General features: G+C 33.7%; 1 pseudogene; it reads right to left on the reverse strand.

Annotated features, from left to right (window-relative positions):
* Positions 1-13005: 13005 nt before the first annotated feature.
* LOC111757475 (U6atac minor spliceosomal RNA) lies at positions 13006-13117 on the reverse strand (annotated as a pseudogene).
* Between the last annotated feature and the right edge of the window lie 5461 nt (positions 13118-18578).

Here is an 18578-nt window from a genome sequence, read left to right on the forward strand (position 1 = left end):
CATTTATTCCTGCTGATGGGTCCACAAATTTTCATTTTAGTTTAATGCATTTCTCAGAATAAATAATGTGAATATAGTCTGACTAAAGTAATTTCTATCAAAAATATCAGAATAGCAACATTAGCAAATGAAATAGTCTGCTTATTCATAGAATTTTAAGTCACTTACTTGCCTGTCTTTTTAAAAATTTGCACCCATAAAATTGAATATGCTGGAATTTCAGTTTCCATTCTGGTCTGTTAAATACATCATACTGTTGTGATATGGTAAAAAGAGAAAGCCACCTAAACCTAGAGACCAAAATTTTCATCCTACAGCTTGGCTTTTTCTGAGTGCTCTATACATGTTTCTCATCCATGGCATGTGAACATTGTTCTAAATTATTGCTTATTGCTTGTTCACTTCTATCAATATATGACTTTATGAGGTATAAAAGAATAATGAAAATTATACCATGCCATATGCTATTAATGAATATACTATTAATGAGTTAACACTTAGATAAAAAGGACAAGGGTATTTTTCATTAGATTCTAAAAGTGACTGTATTAGGTGTTCAGGGCTAACAAAATTTTGCTTTATGCTGCTATTATTCATGATTGCCATAATTTCCAAATCTCTGGTTTGCAAATATTGAAAGTATTTGACAAAATTCCTGTATTAGACAGTTTCTGAAATATCCCATAGTGATCCTTAAATTCTAGGTATTCATATTCCTATGTCATCCCTTTCTGGTGCATGTAGGCCAAATTTGGGGCTTGCAATAAGCAGAATATGGCAAAAGTAACAAGGTGTGATTTACAAGGTTATGTTTAAAAACACTGAGGCTCCCAGCTTGTTTTCTGTTCCTTTTTGACTGCTTGCTCTGAGCAGGCAAGCAACCATTCTTTTACTGTTAGCACTTCACGTAACAGTCATCTGAAGCTATTGGCCAGTAGCTAAAAAGAAATGAAAGCTTTCAGTGTAATAGCCCATGTAGAAAGAATGCTTTCAATACTATCATAAAGACATATATTCCCCGGTTAAGCCTTGGGAGGATTGCAATCTGCAAAGACCTCAAAGCAATAAATCCAGGTATGTCATGCTAGACTTTTTTTTTTTTTTAAGACAAGGTCTCACTGTATTCTAGGGTGGCCTCGAACTCACTACATAAGTCAGGTTGACCTTAAACTTACAGTAGTCTAGGGATCCTAAATGCTGGGATTACAAACATGTGCCACTATCTTGACCATGCTAGAGTTCCTAACTACAGAAACTGAGGAAGTAAAGCATGGTTGTAAACCACTATGTTATGGATAATTTGTTACATGGCAATAGATAATCAAAATGTTTTTCCTTTAGTATAAGGATGGCCTCTAGTGGAAAGAATGAGGTTCGAAGTTTACATTTGAGGAAGCAGAACTGACGTATACATAAGTAATTTTTGCAGTGCCAGAAAGTGGGTACCTGCAAAGTTTGAATTCTTTGACAAAAATAAAAGTCCTAGCATTAGAAAACTCTATTAAATCATAACTATATATAAAAAGTTAAATCATAACTATACATGATGTTATATATGCTATATATATTTATATATAACAATATATGCAGACATAGATACTGTTTTAGTGTTTTTTATGCATATCTTAATTACTTGGCATCTCTGCAAAGTCTACTCATTATTTCCTATCATCATTCTTTTCCTTTTTACTTCTTTGATTGTTGGGATCGTCAAATAGGAGAAATCATGTGTTATATAACTTCCTGTCTGGTTCACTTCACTTAACATTGTGATCTCTAGATGTATCCCTGTGCTTGTAAATGACTCAATGCTGTGTTTACAGCTGACATGTACCATATTTTCTTTATCCATTTGTTGATGGTTTTATAGGCTGTTTTCAAATATAGGCACTATAAAGTATGTTGCTATGATCACTGACATGGATGCATCACTGTAGCATAAGGTCGTACGTATCTGGGGAAGATATCCCAAAGAGGTATAACAGGGTCAAATGGAATTTTAATTTTTAGTTTTTCTGAGGAATTTTCATACTAATAGATGTTGTACTAATTTACATTTTCACCAATCTATAGAAGGGATCTGTTTTTACCCAAACATTGCTAACATTTATTGTTTTTCTTTGTTCTGCATAATGGAAATTCCTTCTGGAGTCAAATGAAATATTATTGTTTTGATTTGCATTTCCCTAGTAACCAAAGCCACTAAAAACTTTTTTCATGTACTTATTGGCTATTTGTACTGCTTCTTTTGAGAGCAGTTTATTCATCTTAACTTACCTTGTTTGTCTTCACGTCTGTATTAGATTTATGGATCCCTGTTCTATAGCTAAGAGTGATACTAAGGTAGCTTTATTGGTTTTTATTGTATGTCAATATTTACTTTTTCTTTGACTATTGTTGTGGACAGTGCTGCAGTTGTAAGGGTGGTAGTTGCTATTAACTGGTTTTTACTGTTTGCTAGTGTTTGGTTTGCCTTGGTGTCATCAACAGTGCTGCATTTCCTTTCTGGAGAACAGGCTATTTGACTAATAAGCTTATTTGAAGAAAATTGAGCCATATTTATCAAGATAATTGAATCTTGGAATGGAGGGAAAAGGACTAGAGTTAACCTTGCCTAGTGTGTATGACTGAAAAGCAGACAACAACTGAGGAGATCCCCAAGGTAGCAACCAAGTCTTTCCATTATAATCAACTCACAAAATTCAGCATTGAAAATTAAAGAAAAGAAAAGGAAAGGAAAAAAGTAACACAAGAAAAGAAGGAAATAAATTGCTTCCAAGAATACTTAACAATTCTGAAGTTGATCCATGGGGTAAACAAATTGATACAGAATGTAACTAATGTGCTTTCCAAAGAAGTATATGCCATGAAAATTACCAAAGAGAAATCCAAGAGTTAAAAATCTCCATTGAAAGTGTAGGCAGCAAAAGTGAACATGTGAGTACAGAATTACTGAAACTAAACAAGATGGCTGATGTAGATAAGAGTATGCTCAGATACCAAAAAAGACAGGAAGACATGGAGAACAGATCCAACGTCTGCTAGTGAGGATTAAATAAGGTTAATCTTAGATGAATTGGAAAAATTTAAATATCAGAAGACAGCAAAAATGGCATAAAATAAAACCTGTTTACAAAAATATCACCAGAATGCTTTCAAGATGTAGGGAAAGAATTAAACATATACACATGTGAGGTTAATAGAACCCCACATATCCATGATCGAAAAAGAAATTCTCCATGACACACCGTAGTCTAAATTCCAGAAGTCCGAAACAAGGACATAATCTTCAAACCTATCAGAGAAAAGCAACAGCTTCCTTAAAGATAAACCTATTAGAATTGTAACAGATTTCTGAAGAAACTTAAGGGTCCAGGAGAGCTTCAAGGGAAGTTTTCAAGACATACATTTTTCCAAAACTATCTTCCAGAATTAATGGAGAAGTAAGAACTTTCCATGACAAGAATAAACTTGAGAAATTCACGACCATGAAACTAGTGCTCCAAAAAGTTTTCAAGAATATACTAGAAAGTGAAAATAAAACCATTTATGCCAAAATGTCTAAGGGAATGAATATACCCAACGGGACTAAGCAGTTAGGCATAAGGAGTCAGAAGCAAGAAAATTACACAGCAGGAACTATGTCTTCTATTCTTGGGTCAGCGGTATCAGAATGTTATATTGGATATATAGATACAGATATAGATATAGATACAGATACAGATATTACAGATTTAATGTAATGCCAACAAATATATTAATAGGATTCTTCATAGAGCTAGAAAAAAAAAATCCTAACATTTATGTGGCTCTAAAACAGAGTCATAGAAGACAAAATCATCTTGAGCAACAAGAAAAGTTATCTATCGCCTGTTTCTCAACAGACATTGTCAACGTGGTCATGTCCCCCAAAATGACATATAGGTTTATATTTCTTCATAGACCTGGAAAAGCCAATTCTTAAAATTCGTATGAAAATAGAAGAGACCCAGAATAGCAAATTGGTTGTAACAGGAAAAACCTGGAGGCATTATAGCCTCAGACTTCAAGTTATATTTCAAAGCTACAATGATGTAAACACAATAGTGGTGGCAAAAAAAGCAGACAAGCTGATCAATGGAATAGAATTGAAAGTGAAGAAACATCCCCGGGCACCTTCAGCCATTTGGTTTTTGACAAAGGAGCCAAAACAATACCTGGGAATAAACATAGTCTTTTTAACAAATGGTATTGAGAAAACTGGTTATCTCGTAAAGAAATGAAAAAGTAGACCCAAGCTCTTCACCAAATAATAAAATCAGATGAAAGTAAATCAAAGACCTAGATATTTACAAGTAAACATTAAAGGTGCTGGGCAATAAAGAGGTAAATGTCTCGAAGACATAGACCCAAGCAAAGACTTTCTGAATAGACCTCAGATTGCAGAATAAATAATATAAAAAATCAACAAATGGGATTATAAAAGGTTTAAAATAGAGTAAAACAGTCTTACATAGGTCCCTGATTTTCTTTCACAAGTAATCTTGCATGCATATTCCATGTTTTCTTGTTCACTGCAACTCGAATGCACTTTTTTCCTTCCAGCTCCAAGGAATCGCACCCTGGGTGCTCAAGGCTTCTTGTTCCTGGAATGTTCTTTTCAATCCACTCTACACTGATGGCCTTTTTACCTCCTCTGTTTCTCACACGTATAATTATATCTCAGAGCATTTCTTTAAACACTACCCATGTTCATTTTTTCATATATAGATTCATTACAACTTACAATTATAAACTACTTACTTGCATTTACTTTTTTTTTTTTCTTTTTTACCTACAAGAAAATAAACTTCAAAAGGAAGGTTTCAGGTCCTTTTTGTTAATTTTTTTTAACTTCCCAAGATTTAAATTAAGTGTCGATAGCAAACTTGGAAAGCAATAAACATTTATGTGGGAGAAGTGGTTAAAAAGACACAATATTAATAATGTGCAGGCTATTTCACAAAATTTAAGGTAGACGTAAATTCCAAAATACAAATAAATAAAATCAACAACAATGGCAACAACAAATTAAGCAAGTGACTACATCAATATTTGATGACATGTTCTTCCCCTGAATGCATTTTAGGGTTCATAATTATTCACAGTCATTAGTCAAATTTGATAAGCATTTTTATTATTCACTTTCCTTTTTTATTATAAATGGAAATACAAAGTCCTATCATTATTACTTAGATACAAATAGTTGAAATAATGAATGAATGAATGTACTTAGGATTCACTACACTTCAGCCTTGGAGTTGCTCTTCTGTTTTTAAACTGTCCATTATTGGATGTAGAGGGTAAGTCACTTATGTGATACTTAGCCAACTTATAAAATAAAAAGGTAGGATGTGTTGACAACATGAAGCCCTTTTAAATCTGAAACATTTCACAATTTTATTTAAGCGTTTATTATTTTATTTAATTTTATAAATTATTATTTAATTCATACATTTTTGCTATATGGAGACCATAATTACCAGAGAGCAGCTGACACTGGACTTCCCAGTAGAAATGGCATGACATTTTTAAAAAATACCCCAATTTTTTATTGCTACTTAAATCCTGTTACTGACATATTATTTTACTGTTATTAAATTTTAATATTTTATGTTTTCTATACATAATGATTATATTAATCATTGGAAGTTGGTACATGTACATACCACATCTTTTCTTTCCTTCCCCTGCCCATCTTGTCCCTTGACTGTTCCTCCATATCAGTTTTTTGCCAGATAACATGCATCTGGTTATTCCAGGTTCTTTCTGTCCTGCCCAACTTGTTGTCTGCAACAGCCAAAGAACAGGTAAATGGAACTTTTATGCAAAGTTGTAACATAAAGAACCAGCAGGGATCACCAGCTTTGAATAAAAACAACATGCAATGAAATTTATTGTGCCTTGGTTCAGACCAAGAGTGGGATGAGACCTTCAATCCCAAACAAAAAGAAGTGTGTCCTTTTACACGGTTGGAGAGAAGGTAGAGGACATTAGGCAGGAGGATTCCATTGAGCATCTGTGGATAAGTTTTCTGGCAGTCTTGCATCTCAATGGGTTGAGTCCTTTCGAGTGTCCATTATAAATTTTTGGGTGTCTCCAAGACCTGAAAAATTGGTTTTCTGTCTTATCTCCTTTCGTATGTTTGCCAATGCCAGCCTCAGTACTGAACTAAGATCCCTGTGGAGAGTAGCACTTTTGCTGGAAAGCAGGCCAGAGGCCAGGAAAGTCAGTACAGGTTGGAGATGTGGAAAAGTAAAAGAAAAGGAAAGAACAACGTAGAAAATAAGAGTGAGGAAAAAAGAAGAGCAGTACGAGTTATTTCTTGCAAGCAGAATGGGCGTCTGTAGAAACAGGAGGATTAGCAGAACAGCAAGACTGCAATGGCGATAAAGTCATTAGTCACCATCTTTTATACTTTCAAACCTGATCTGCGGGAAATTACTCTCCCTCTGTGATTGAGAGGTCAAATCCTGTGGATCAGCCTCTGATTCCTCAGGTTGCCTCCTGTTTACCAGCCAACCTACCATACTCTAATCCCCTGCCTCAGTTTTCTAACTCAGTCTGATTCTGGGCTTGGACATGTGATGTACCATGGCTAATGAGATGTTTCTAAACCTGACATAGGCAGAAACTTGAAATGACTTTCATTTGGTCTCATGCTCTCATTTCCATGAAACTACTACAACCATAAATAGGAAATGCCACAAGCACTTTGCTAATGTGAATTAAAAAAAAGAAAGAATCATAAAGCCTGGCAACTATACAGCCCACAAATGCACCTCCAAGCAAACTGACTAAGAAATTTGAGTGAAATTAGCAAACGATAGATATCTCTAAAGATTTCAACGATCCTCAAAGATTCAAAGATCCTCAAAGATGCATGAGAAAAAAAGTATGTACTACTATTTGCCCCTGACAATTTAAGTGTGCTTGCTATGTAACAGTAACTATTGATACAATACTGTCATGGTTTATGTTGGTGGCCCCCAGGCCTCATGGATTTACCTTGTGCATTTGTGATTGGTTCATTGTCTAACACTTGGATTGATGGTGTCAGTGCTACACCCACGTAGGGGTGGAGCCAGCATTCAATGTAATGACAGGAAGAAGGTGTGTCTCTTTATTTTGCTGGTTTCTGCCTTGCTGTTTGCAGCCACCATGAACTGCAGCCCCGCCATGCCACCCTGCCATGGAGCCAACTGAGTATTGACTGAAGCCTCCAAAATTTGTAAGAAATAAACCTTTGTTTCCCAACGTTGGGCATCAGAAGTATTTTGTCTCAGTGACTAGTAAAAAGTAACTAAGACAAATAGCAAAAATCCATTCCAAGAAAAGATGCTATACCAATTTTTAATGAAAGCAAACTTATTGTATTGAGGCTGTAAGCATTCATCTTCTACATCTGTGAAATTATTCTGTGAAATCAAAATTTCATTCTGCAGTGTTTCAGTATCTTGAAGTAGATTGTAGACAAATTTCTTAAACCTTATATTTTTAAAAGCAACTATATTTGAAACCAATTAGGAGTGACTGATCCTAGAGATCTAATTTCTTAAATAATTTAAGACAGTGAGGAAGTGTAAAATGTGTTTGAAATATCAAGAAAGGAAATGAGTAAAAATGATAATTTGAGAAGGCAGTAATGTTGGATTCTAAAGTTTCCTCACTTATGAAGAGTTTTTCTTTGCTAACTTAAATGATTTTTGTTCTACTATAAAGTATGTAAAGTAGTTTACATGAGAAAAAATATGTATATGTATAGCTGTTCTTTCATCAGAAACGTAGTTGGTATATCTTCCCATTAGCAGAGAAGATGATCTTCAGTTTATTTATTTGTGTGTATATTTATGTCAAATATTGGTCTGTGAATTCCTTTATGACAAAAACTACATCTCTTCCATTTTAGTATTGTCCAAAGAATGACAACTTACTATCAAGCAGAGCACAATAACTATTTGGCAAAGGGATCCAAATGAAATTTAAAGTTTATGACAACACACAGATATATGTAGAAGTGTACAAAATTATGAACTAATAAGATACAGTTGAAGTACAAAACTACCTCTGCTTTTGAAAGTTGGTTGTTGCCTTGTGTGCTCAGAGAAAATGAAAGAACATGACAAAATATTCCAGTATCTGATAACAGTTTTGAATAATAAACAAAGTAAACGTATGTATATATTAAAATCCTGATATTTTGCCAAAAATATTGATACTAAAATATCATGATTTTAGACAAAATTCAAGAATTAAATAATAATGATAGCTGGCAAACAGATGAATTTTGTTATAAAAATCTACCAAAGTTATCAGCAGAAAAGGCAAGATTTGGTAGATAAATAAATGGCTAGGTGAATGAATCAACTAATACCTATTTCTGTTTTGTTTTTTGTTTGTTTTGAGGCAGAGGCACCCTATTTACTATAGGAACTTGTGGTGATCCTCCTGCCCCAGCCTCCCAAGTGCTGGGATTACTTGTGTGTTCCACCATACCTGGCTCAAGAATACCTATGTATAGAAGTATGAGGCCACATTCAACTTTTAAAATACATATCATACTTTAAAAATAAGTAAATTATTAGTTAGAGAAATTTTATGATATCTCTAAGCGTAGAGTCAAAAAATCTTTCAGTCTCATGATCATATTTCCAGTGAATTAATTAATCTTATGGGCCAAGGATTTAGCTCCATGGCATAAGTGTCTCCCTGGCAAGTGTGAGACCATAAGTTTGATCCCCAGTACCAAAAGAAAAAAAAAAACCTTAATTAATATTTCTTTTTAAACTACTAGTTATTTTTATCAATTGTTACTTCTTTTTGACTATTTTATCTCCATGTATTTAATAATATATCTGCATTATATCTATAGTGAGCTAAGATATAGGGAGATATAAGATACAATAATGCTCATGATAGTTGCCCCTGTATAAATTATATGCAAGTAACTGGACTTAGCATGGGAAATACCAATACTGAAATACTTCTGCAAGTTTTCAGAGAATATTTCTTAAAATCTCATTAATATTAGGTTGAAATTTGAAGAATCAGTTCAATTGACTGAACAATTGTATTATAGTCATTTAAAATAGATTCAAATTAATATAGATTCTGAGAGAGATTGAGCCATGAAAGAAGTCAGCACAAAAGATAAGGACATCAGAATTATACCTGCATGCAAATCTGATGAGATTCAGGCCTCAAGATTCCAACCCACTATAGAGATAAACAGTAAAGAGAAATTTTAAATAATACTATAATCAGCACCACAGAGGCCAGTGGGGCCCAGATAGGCATCAGGCCTACAGGTGCAAGACCACATCATCAGGACCCACTTTCCTCTCTCTACCCAAAACTGCCTTTGTTCTTTCTGTGTACCTTTGTTGCATAACTTATTTTCCTATTGGAGCAATATTAGGCAAGTGGTTCTGCTTGTGATCCCATAGGTTGCTTTTAGTGTGACCCCTGATGTTCCCCCATTGTGATAGTGCTGTATAAATTACTCCTAACGAAGGACTTCAGTGGCCACCCACTCAGGACCCTTCCTGGAAATTCAGCTGGTATTAGCCCTCTCTTTCCAAAAATCCTCTCCTAAATTCCTTCATTTTGGGAATTCACTCTTCAATGTTGGGAGACCATGGAATCTGCATATATGACATCTAATGGGTTGAGAATTGTTTTTTCTGTATCACTAACACCCCTCCAAATTCCCACATTGCAATCCTGACTGCCACCATGAAGGCACAAGGCAGTAGGACCTCTGGAATGTTAATTGGTCATAAAGCAGAGGCCATCTATATTAGTGATTATGGCTGACATTCTCTGCCTCATCTCTGCCATGCTATTTTCCTGCAGTTGGTTGTCTACTTTTCCCCTTTTATTTCCTATTAGCTTGATTTGAAGTCCTGTATTGCTTTCACTGTTTTGTTTTGACTGATGTTATTCTATTCTGTTATGTTTGATTATATCATGTCTGAGGGTATAGGCAACTACTTTGAAGACAATAAGATGCATTATGATATCCATTGTGGTTTTACTGTATCTTCTTTTGAAGTCCTATACTGTTTCCATTGTTTTGTTTTTATTGGTCTTATTCTGTACTATTTTGTTTGATTCTACGATGCCTGATGGTATGGGCAATTCTTTGGAAGATAACAAGAGGCATGGTTGTAGCCATTTTTGAGCTTGTATTTTAAGTCATGTAACATATTCATCTTTTTGTTTTGATTGACTTATCCTGTTTTATTTCATTTGGTTTTATTCTCTTCAATTAAAAAAAAAAAGAGCAAAGGGCTCCTGAATGGGATTTTTGCCCTTGCATAAGAGGTTCAGAGAGCTCCCTTGACTCCATGTTAGGCCATGGAGAAAGCGGGGATCCAGAAATCAGCAACTAAGTACTTCTCCTTAGAACACACTGAATTTCTTGATCTTAGATTTTCAGCTTCTAAACTATGGGAGAAATTTCTGGTCTTTGTAAACCTACGTGATCATGTTATAGCAGCCTAAATGGGTGTACAATAGAAAAATAGGAAGCATCAAGTACACAATATGTGGAATTAAGAGGGTTCTTGAATAACACAAAAAGAAACCAGTATGTGTTAACCAACTGCCTTCAAGCAAAGGTTACATAATAGAAATGGTAGACTCAAGAGAGAGGAAAAAATGACATCATGGGAAAAGAACACTGAATGATTGCTGGGCACAGTGATAAGCACTGTAAATGAAATATGTTATCCAATTAATTGTTATTAATGAAAAATGCTGTAATCATTTGTTTTTATATAAAAGCAATGTTTTGAAGAAATTACTGAACCAAATTATAAAAGCTAAAAGGTTTAAATTCAAGATATTTGATCTAAAAGACTGATCTCAAATTACACTGAATACAATAATACTTCGTAAAATGGTTACAATATTTTAAGGATTTCTGTGGTGCTTGATATCTTACTGCCCATTTAAAATTCATATCAAATATAGGTTGGAGGAGCAAGAATGATCATTAAAACAGACAACTGGCTTAGGTTTATAGAAAAATGGCAAATTTTCAAAGCATGTATCTCATCTGAAAAATAATTACATTGAAATTTGTCTTATTTTATGAAAAAATATAACAAAATTTTGTAATAAACTAATAAAAGTAACACTAGTTATTGTATAGTGTATTGTTATCTTCAAAGTGTTTACTCAGAAGATGAGACATAAATCAAAAAGGCTTTTACAAAAGAGAAACAAGTATATAACCACTCTCTTTCTTCAACAAACAAAAATAAACTAGTTGTATAAATAAAACCTATCAGAATGTATATTTAAATACTTTTAAAACAATGAAATCTGTAATTTGAAGACATAAATGAATTTCTTACTATTTTCTTCTTTGTGTTTTTCATATAATATGAGAGCATGTGATATTTGAGCTTGTAGGTCTGAATTGTGTAAATTAACATTATGTTGCCAAGTTTCATCCATTTGTCTGTTAATACCTCAAAATAATCTTTATAATGGCAGTATAGTAGTCTATTTTACAAAAACATTACTTTTTTTTTTTTTATCCATTCTGTCGACGGACATATATACTTTTCCAAGATGTAGGTTATATAAAGTGTGCCACTATAATCATAGGTATAATCATGAGTATGTAATAATGGGTTTAAAAATGTATTTCTGTAATGCAATGATTTTAACCCTTTGGTAAGATACCTAGTAGGGGGATAACTAGGTCAAATGGAACTTCTGTATAGAGTTCTTTTGAGGAATATACAAACTGATTTTTGTAGTGTTTATAGTTGTTTACTTTCCCTACATTATCACCAGTATTTCTTACTATTAGATTTTTTGAAGATAGCCATTCTTTCTGGAGTATGATGGTACCTCAGTGTTGTTTTAATTTGCAATTGTCTTATGTTCAGCAATGAATATTTTTCCATGTATTTATTGACCATTTGTACTTCTGAGAAGTATCTGTTTACTTCACTTGCCCTTTTTCTGATTGAGCATTTCATTTTGGGTGGTCTAATTTTTTCAATTCTTTACATATTCTTAAGATTAGTCCTTTGAAGAATATCTGGCAATGTTTTTTCCCATTCTGTGGGTTTGTTTTTCACTCTTTTGATTGTTTCATTTTCTATGAAGATGCTTTTTAATTTAATATGATTTAATTGGTTGATTCTTGGTATTATTTCTTGTGCCAGTGTTCAGAAAGTCTTTGGCTATGCCTTTGTCTTCAAGAGTTGTGCTTATGTTAACTTCCAGGAGATTGAGTATTTCCATTTTAACTTTTAAATCTTTGATCTATTTTGACTTTAGCTTAGTACATGATGAGATTTATGGGTGTAGACTCATTCTTCTGCAAGTGTATGTACAGTTTGCCCAGCACCATTTATTAAACACACCATTTTTCCTCCAGTGTAAGTTATTGGCTCCTTTGTCAAAGATCAAATAGGCATCTGTGCATGGGGGTGTATCTCCTGCTCCATTCATGCACACACCTATTTTTGTGCCAGTAGGATGTTGTTTTAATGACTGTAGATTTATAATACAAAAGGGACTGTGATGGCACCTTCTTTGCTTTGATTACCCAGGATTGTTTTAGTTATTCTGAGTCTCTTTTGATTCCATATAAAATTTAGGATTGCTTCTCTAGCTCTGTGAGAAATGACATTAATATTTTGATTGAGATTGTGTTCAATCTGTTTGTCAGATTTGGAAGTATAGTTACTTTAATTATGTTAGTTCTGCCTGGCCAGGAACAGGACATGTATTTCCATTTTCTAATAGCCTCATGATTTCATTCTGATGTAATTTTCACCATAGAGATATTTCATTTTCTTAGTTAAGTTAACAACTAAACACTTAAATTTTTTATGCTACCATTGTATGGTTTTTCTAATTTCTTTTTCAATTAGTTAATTATTTTGTATATGAATGCTATAAATTTTGCAAGCGTATTTTGAATCCTGCTATAATGCTGAATGGAATTATCCATTCATGAGAAAATGATAATTAGATGCCATGAAGTAGGTGGCAATGCCTTACCCATATATCTGTTGTCAGGCCAAGGATCTTCTTTTATTCTTGTCAATTTCTTCTTTTCATATGACACCATGAGTTTGATTTTGACAAATTTCCTTAGAGAATATCTTCTCTGTCTTATTCATAAGGCCATTGTAAAGCTTAACATTTCCCAAGTTTGCAACTCTATACACAGTGCCAACACAAGAGACAGGAATGAGCAGGGCGGTTATACACAATATTTAATCAAGCAAGCTTGAAGTTGTGTGTAAGAGAATTTTATGAGTTTTAATTCATTATGCAGATGTAATACATTTTATTAAATGTCATTAATAGTGAAATTTGTTATTAGCAGGCTATGAAACTAGAGGATATTGGGAGAGAGAAAGGTAATCTTCTTTTCAACTCTGGAGACAATGGTATAAGGAGGCTCCCATTCCTCTGAGATAACAGCCTCAGAGGAAGAGCCACAGGTGTTTGCAGCAATATCAACTTGACATAAGCACATCTGAATCATATGTATCTGTTCATCTCCATCTATAATAGGATCTTATATGTAGGTTCATCTACAGCTACATGGGAAAAAATTCAGAACATGTCAGCCTAGTCTGAGATTTAGCGTAGTTAAAGCTGATGGATTTCCCTGCTTTGTGAGATGGTACTGACCCATCCAGGTTCATCTAACTAGAGAGTTTTAAGTTTTCAGTGAGCTAAATAATTCAAATGCTGAGATAATTCAGAGTTACCACGATTTTTATGCCCAGAAAAATTTCATAACTGGTGCAAATCAGTAGTTATGTACATTGGATTCTACCAGAAATACCTGAACTGCCTTTTCACAATAAAAATTTCAGAGATTTTGTTTCAACATCCTTGTTAAAAATGATTCCAGTGTGGGCAGTTTATGGTCTTACATTGAAAAATGTTCATTTTGTTAAGTTTCAATCAGTTAAAACACACAGAAGTCTAAGGAGTATTGTTTCAATTTATCTTTTAGCATAATCAACCACCATGCTTCTTAAAACAATGACATGTTAGACAAAACTTCCCAAATCCTACTTTTCCCTGTCTCAAACCTCTATTAGGTTGCTGAAGTTATCTAACTTAACAGGATATCAAATCAGCCATTAATATCACAACTTGCTATTTTGCTAGTTGATTTTATTAGCACCAAACTCAGAACAAAACAAAAGGATACTTAGTATTAATAAATGCCAATTACATGCCAGATTCATTTTTATGAATTCACATACATGCCTGCTCATTAAATGTTTATAATACTAAGAAATACATTTCTTTCACCATTGCATACATGAAAAATTTGTATTTTAAAGATTAGAGATTTTCCTATATTAAACAATTAGAATAGAATAAAGAATTCAATTCAGGTCTGTTAGATTCCAAAGTCCATTTTCATCCTATTAAGCCAGATTGCCTTGGTTATTTTTATAGCAAGACAAATATTCAGGACTAGTTTTAAATTAGTTTGAAAGTCATTTTAAAGTTTGTGTACATTCACTATTGCCAAAGACTTTCAATCTTTATGTAAAAAGGCTATAATAATGCATATAAATTATCTTGCACTCAATAAGCACTGTGCCTCCCCCACTCTCCCTCTAGCATCTGTGATATAGTTTATGATAGATGTTTGGAAGGTCGGATGACAGATGGGGCCCAACATGTCTAGTTTCAGATTACAAATTTAAAATTGGAGATTAAAATCATGTACCTCAAGAGTAAGGATTGGAAATCCTGGGAGATGCTCTGATTCTCATCAAGTTTCAATTTAGAAAAGAATATTCTTTCCATTTTAATTAGCACCTCTTTGAGATAGAAATACCACTGTATCATTCATCTAAATGAAAAGTGGAAGATGCTTTTCATGATAATAATGAGATGATTTCTTGGTCATCAACATGGCCTCCAAGAGCCATCTGTTTTCAGAGGCACAGAGCAGTAAGGATTTATGAACTACTCCCAAAAAAACCGTGTGACAGGGAAGGGCAAATCCAGCTGCCGCTTATTTTCATCAAACATCTTGATCTGTTCTTCAAACATTGCAAATTTGATGAAACCCAAACACAGTTCATTAGACACTTTTCTTCTCTAATTGAGAAAAATGATTTGAATGTTAAGAGAAATTGCAGGAGATGGCTCTGATTCATTTGTATTTACATAAAGTCACCTATGTTGCTGATCTGACTCATGCCCCAGATTCTCAAAGTCTGCTAACACAAATAAACAAGAATGGGAGCAAATCCTCACACACAGACATAAATACACAAATATATCTTTTCTTCTACTTGGTCCAAAACAAAGTTCAGAAGTTTGAACTTGGTGAAGCTGTGTGGTCATTTCACTTTAATAAATGCATTCATTTCAAACACCATTGAATGAATAGTATCGTGATTGCTAATAATTATGCTTAAAATGTATTCAGCATTTAAAAATTCCTTTAAGTACTATCTCAAACATTATTACTGTTTAATAGAGCTAAAATGATGAAGTTGAAAACTATCTGTAGATGACAAAATCCAACCCTTTCATTTTTTAAAAAATCAAGTCTGAGGTATAATTTGAATACAAAAATGTATCAAATTTAAGGGTAGTAAGAGAACTATGAGTTTTAGCAAATCTCTACACTGTGTCACCACGACAATCATCACATAGAATGCTTTTGTCACTATGGAAGTCTCTGTTAATTTTTCCCACTCAATCTTACTGATTCTTGATGTAATTGAGGATCATTTTTTACTTTAGTTTGGTCTTTTCAAGAGTTTCATATACATGGTGCCTGCAGAATTTTATTTTTCATTTGACTTATTTCATTTGATGCAGTATTTTTGAGATTCATCTATGCTTTTGTCTATATTTCAAGCTCATTTGCATTTACCATTGAGTAGCATTCTATTTATTGTATGGATATTTTACTATCTATGGACTTATTTTTCTGTTAATGGATATTTTTCCTGCTTTGTGCAGCTTGTTGATGAAATCAATAAATTGTTTTTGTACTTTTTTATAACTTTTCTTAAAATGATTTAAATATAAGAGAAAATGAGGATTGAAGCTCAGGTTACCCAGGGCTTGGTTCAGTGTGTTCCATTTCAGTTAGTGCAGAGTTGTGCATCATCTCCTGGGGAACAAAGTTATTTTAGCAAATAATTTCAGCTCCTCTGACTGTGACTTTGGGTATATCGCTTAGCGTCCTTGAGCCTCAGTTCCACTTTTGTAAGAGTTCATTTCAGCCTTTCTACTTTTTTTGCAGGAGCAAGAGGATTTATAATCAAGGACAAAACAGTGGTACAAAAAGTAAATTTAAAAAGTAGCAAAACACATGTTTCTATGTGGATGTTTCAAAAGTGATCAGCGCAGTGAAGGATTCATACAGTCTTACTCTTTGGTGGGTGATTGGGGAAGAAGTGTAGAAGCAATGAGCCAAAAATATGAAAGGCTACCCTAAGAGAATCACAAAGACAGCACCGTCTGTGTGTAAATCCTAAGATATTGAAAACTCGGGTTAAATAAAGGATTTGAGAAGAGGCTAAATCAGTACAGAATTTTCTGTTTTCCTTTTCTTCCCTTTGTCTCTTCCTTTTCTTTCTTTCTTTTTTTGATACTGGGGATCAAACTCACAACCTTGTGCTTGCCAGGCAGGCACTTATGCTGCTGAGTTAAGCTCCCAGCCTGTGCATTTTCTATCTCTCCCTCTACCTTTTCTCCTTTCCTCCTTTCCTTCCTTCCTTCCTTCCTTCCTTCCTTCCTTCCTTCCTTCCTTCCTTCCTTCCTTTCTTCCTTCCTCCCTTCCTTCCTTCCTTTCTTCCTTCCTTCTTCCTTCCTTCCTTCCTTCCTTCCTTCCTTCCTTCCTTCCTTCCTTCCTTCCTTCTTTCCTTGCATTTGTTTTTTAAAATAAACATAATTTATATATAATAAAAGTATAGAACTATGTTGGGGATGGCTGTGTGAGAGTTAAGTTGCTGACCACTGAGCTCTCTGGAAAAGCTCACATTCACAACCTCCGAAGTGAGAGAAGCTGAGGACACAGCTGAGGACATCTGGCTCTCACTGTATATTGCATCCCAGAAACTGCCAACCTTAAAGATGACACAGTTCTCCCATGTAGCAAGATTTACTGCTTGAAATGTCTTTCGTGTTCTAGCTTCTCAAGGCCGAGGTCATTTTTGAGGGCTTTTCCCTCAGATGTGCCTCCTCTTCTCTGTACACTCCTGATATGCTAAGGACCCATAAGTGCAGCCAACCCAGAGAAGTCTTTGTCTTTGCTCCAAGAGAGCTCTGACGTTTGACTGCTGCAAACAATATTACGTGGTCTCTTTTATTTAATACTTTTCTGTAAGTTCATCCATAAGGTTGGGAGACTGATCAGTCCTTGATAGAACAACATGCTATATTTTGACTGATGTACATAACTGTGTACTGAACTACCATATAAGGACATAGCGATATAAAATATCCCACCATCCTGGAAAATGTCTGCATATGGATTTATAGACCATTATCAGCAACATAATTATTGCCACTGCCTTTAAAAGAAAACCACTCTTGTAGTTTCTCTAAGTATATTATCAGTCTTTTCTGTTGTTAAAATACAGAGAAATCATATGTGTACTTCTTCAATTTGATTAAGGTGATGGTTTTGAAGCTCAGAAACGTATTGTGTTTCTTTTGATTGTCAAGTAGTAGTTCACTGACAGAAAATACAGCATTTTTAAAGAAATTTTTGTGGAAAATTTCTACTTTTTAGATAAAAGTAGTTATAAATATTAATGTATTTATGTTTATATCTGTTGGAAAAATGTGTTCAATTTGAAAAGTTAAATACTTAATCCATGGTACAAAAAATGTGCTAAATTCAAAATAAATGGACAGGTTTCCAAATTATCTTTCCTTACACTTTCAGAAGAAAAGCTTATGACTCTGTGTTCTTGACATTCTACCTGCCTAATTATTTTCCTACTTTAATATTTTTAGTTATACTGCTTTTGCAAATTTTTGTTTATTTTTTATTTATTGGCTTTATAATTTTCTCTATAAATTAAAAATTTACTCTTAACATTAACATAATAAAATATACATACATAGACATTCAAAACGTTATTGTTTCACCTACCTTCTCCTGTCCCTTGTGCTATCATTGTTTATGTATAATTCTTGCATCTACATTATGTAAATTTTTGAACACAAAGTATATTTCCTAAAAAAGAAGAAAGCTATAAAATATCTTTATATTCTTCCCTGAGAAATTAAAAATAAAAGACAGAATAAAACCAAAAATGAATAGAAGAAAACAATGAAAATCAGAAAAAATCCATTATCAAACTGCCATCATTTTTCATAAAGATTAATATTTTGATACTTATATTTATGTAAAAATGGACAAGACTCGGAATAGTCCAAACAACTTTGATAAAATTAAAAAACTAGGGCTCCATCCCTCCCTGATCCCACAACACATAGCAAAGTTACACCAATCATGACAAAATGGCATTGACATCAAGATAGACAAACCATCAAAGTACCAATATAATGTCCCA

The sequence above is a fragment of the Cavia porcellus genome, unplaced genomic scaffold (genome assembly GCF_034190915.1).
Source record: "Cavia porcellus strain 051 isolate PalLab524CR breed Dunkin Hartley unplaced genomic scaffold, mCavPor4.1 scaffold_4, whole genome shotgun sequence".
NCBI classification, from domain to species: Eukaryota; Metazoa; Chordata; class Mammalia; order Rodentia; family Caviidae; genus Cavia; species Cavia porcellus.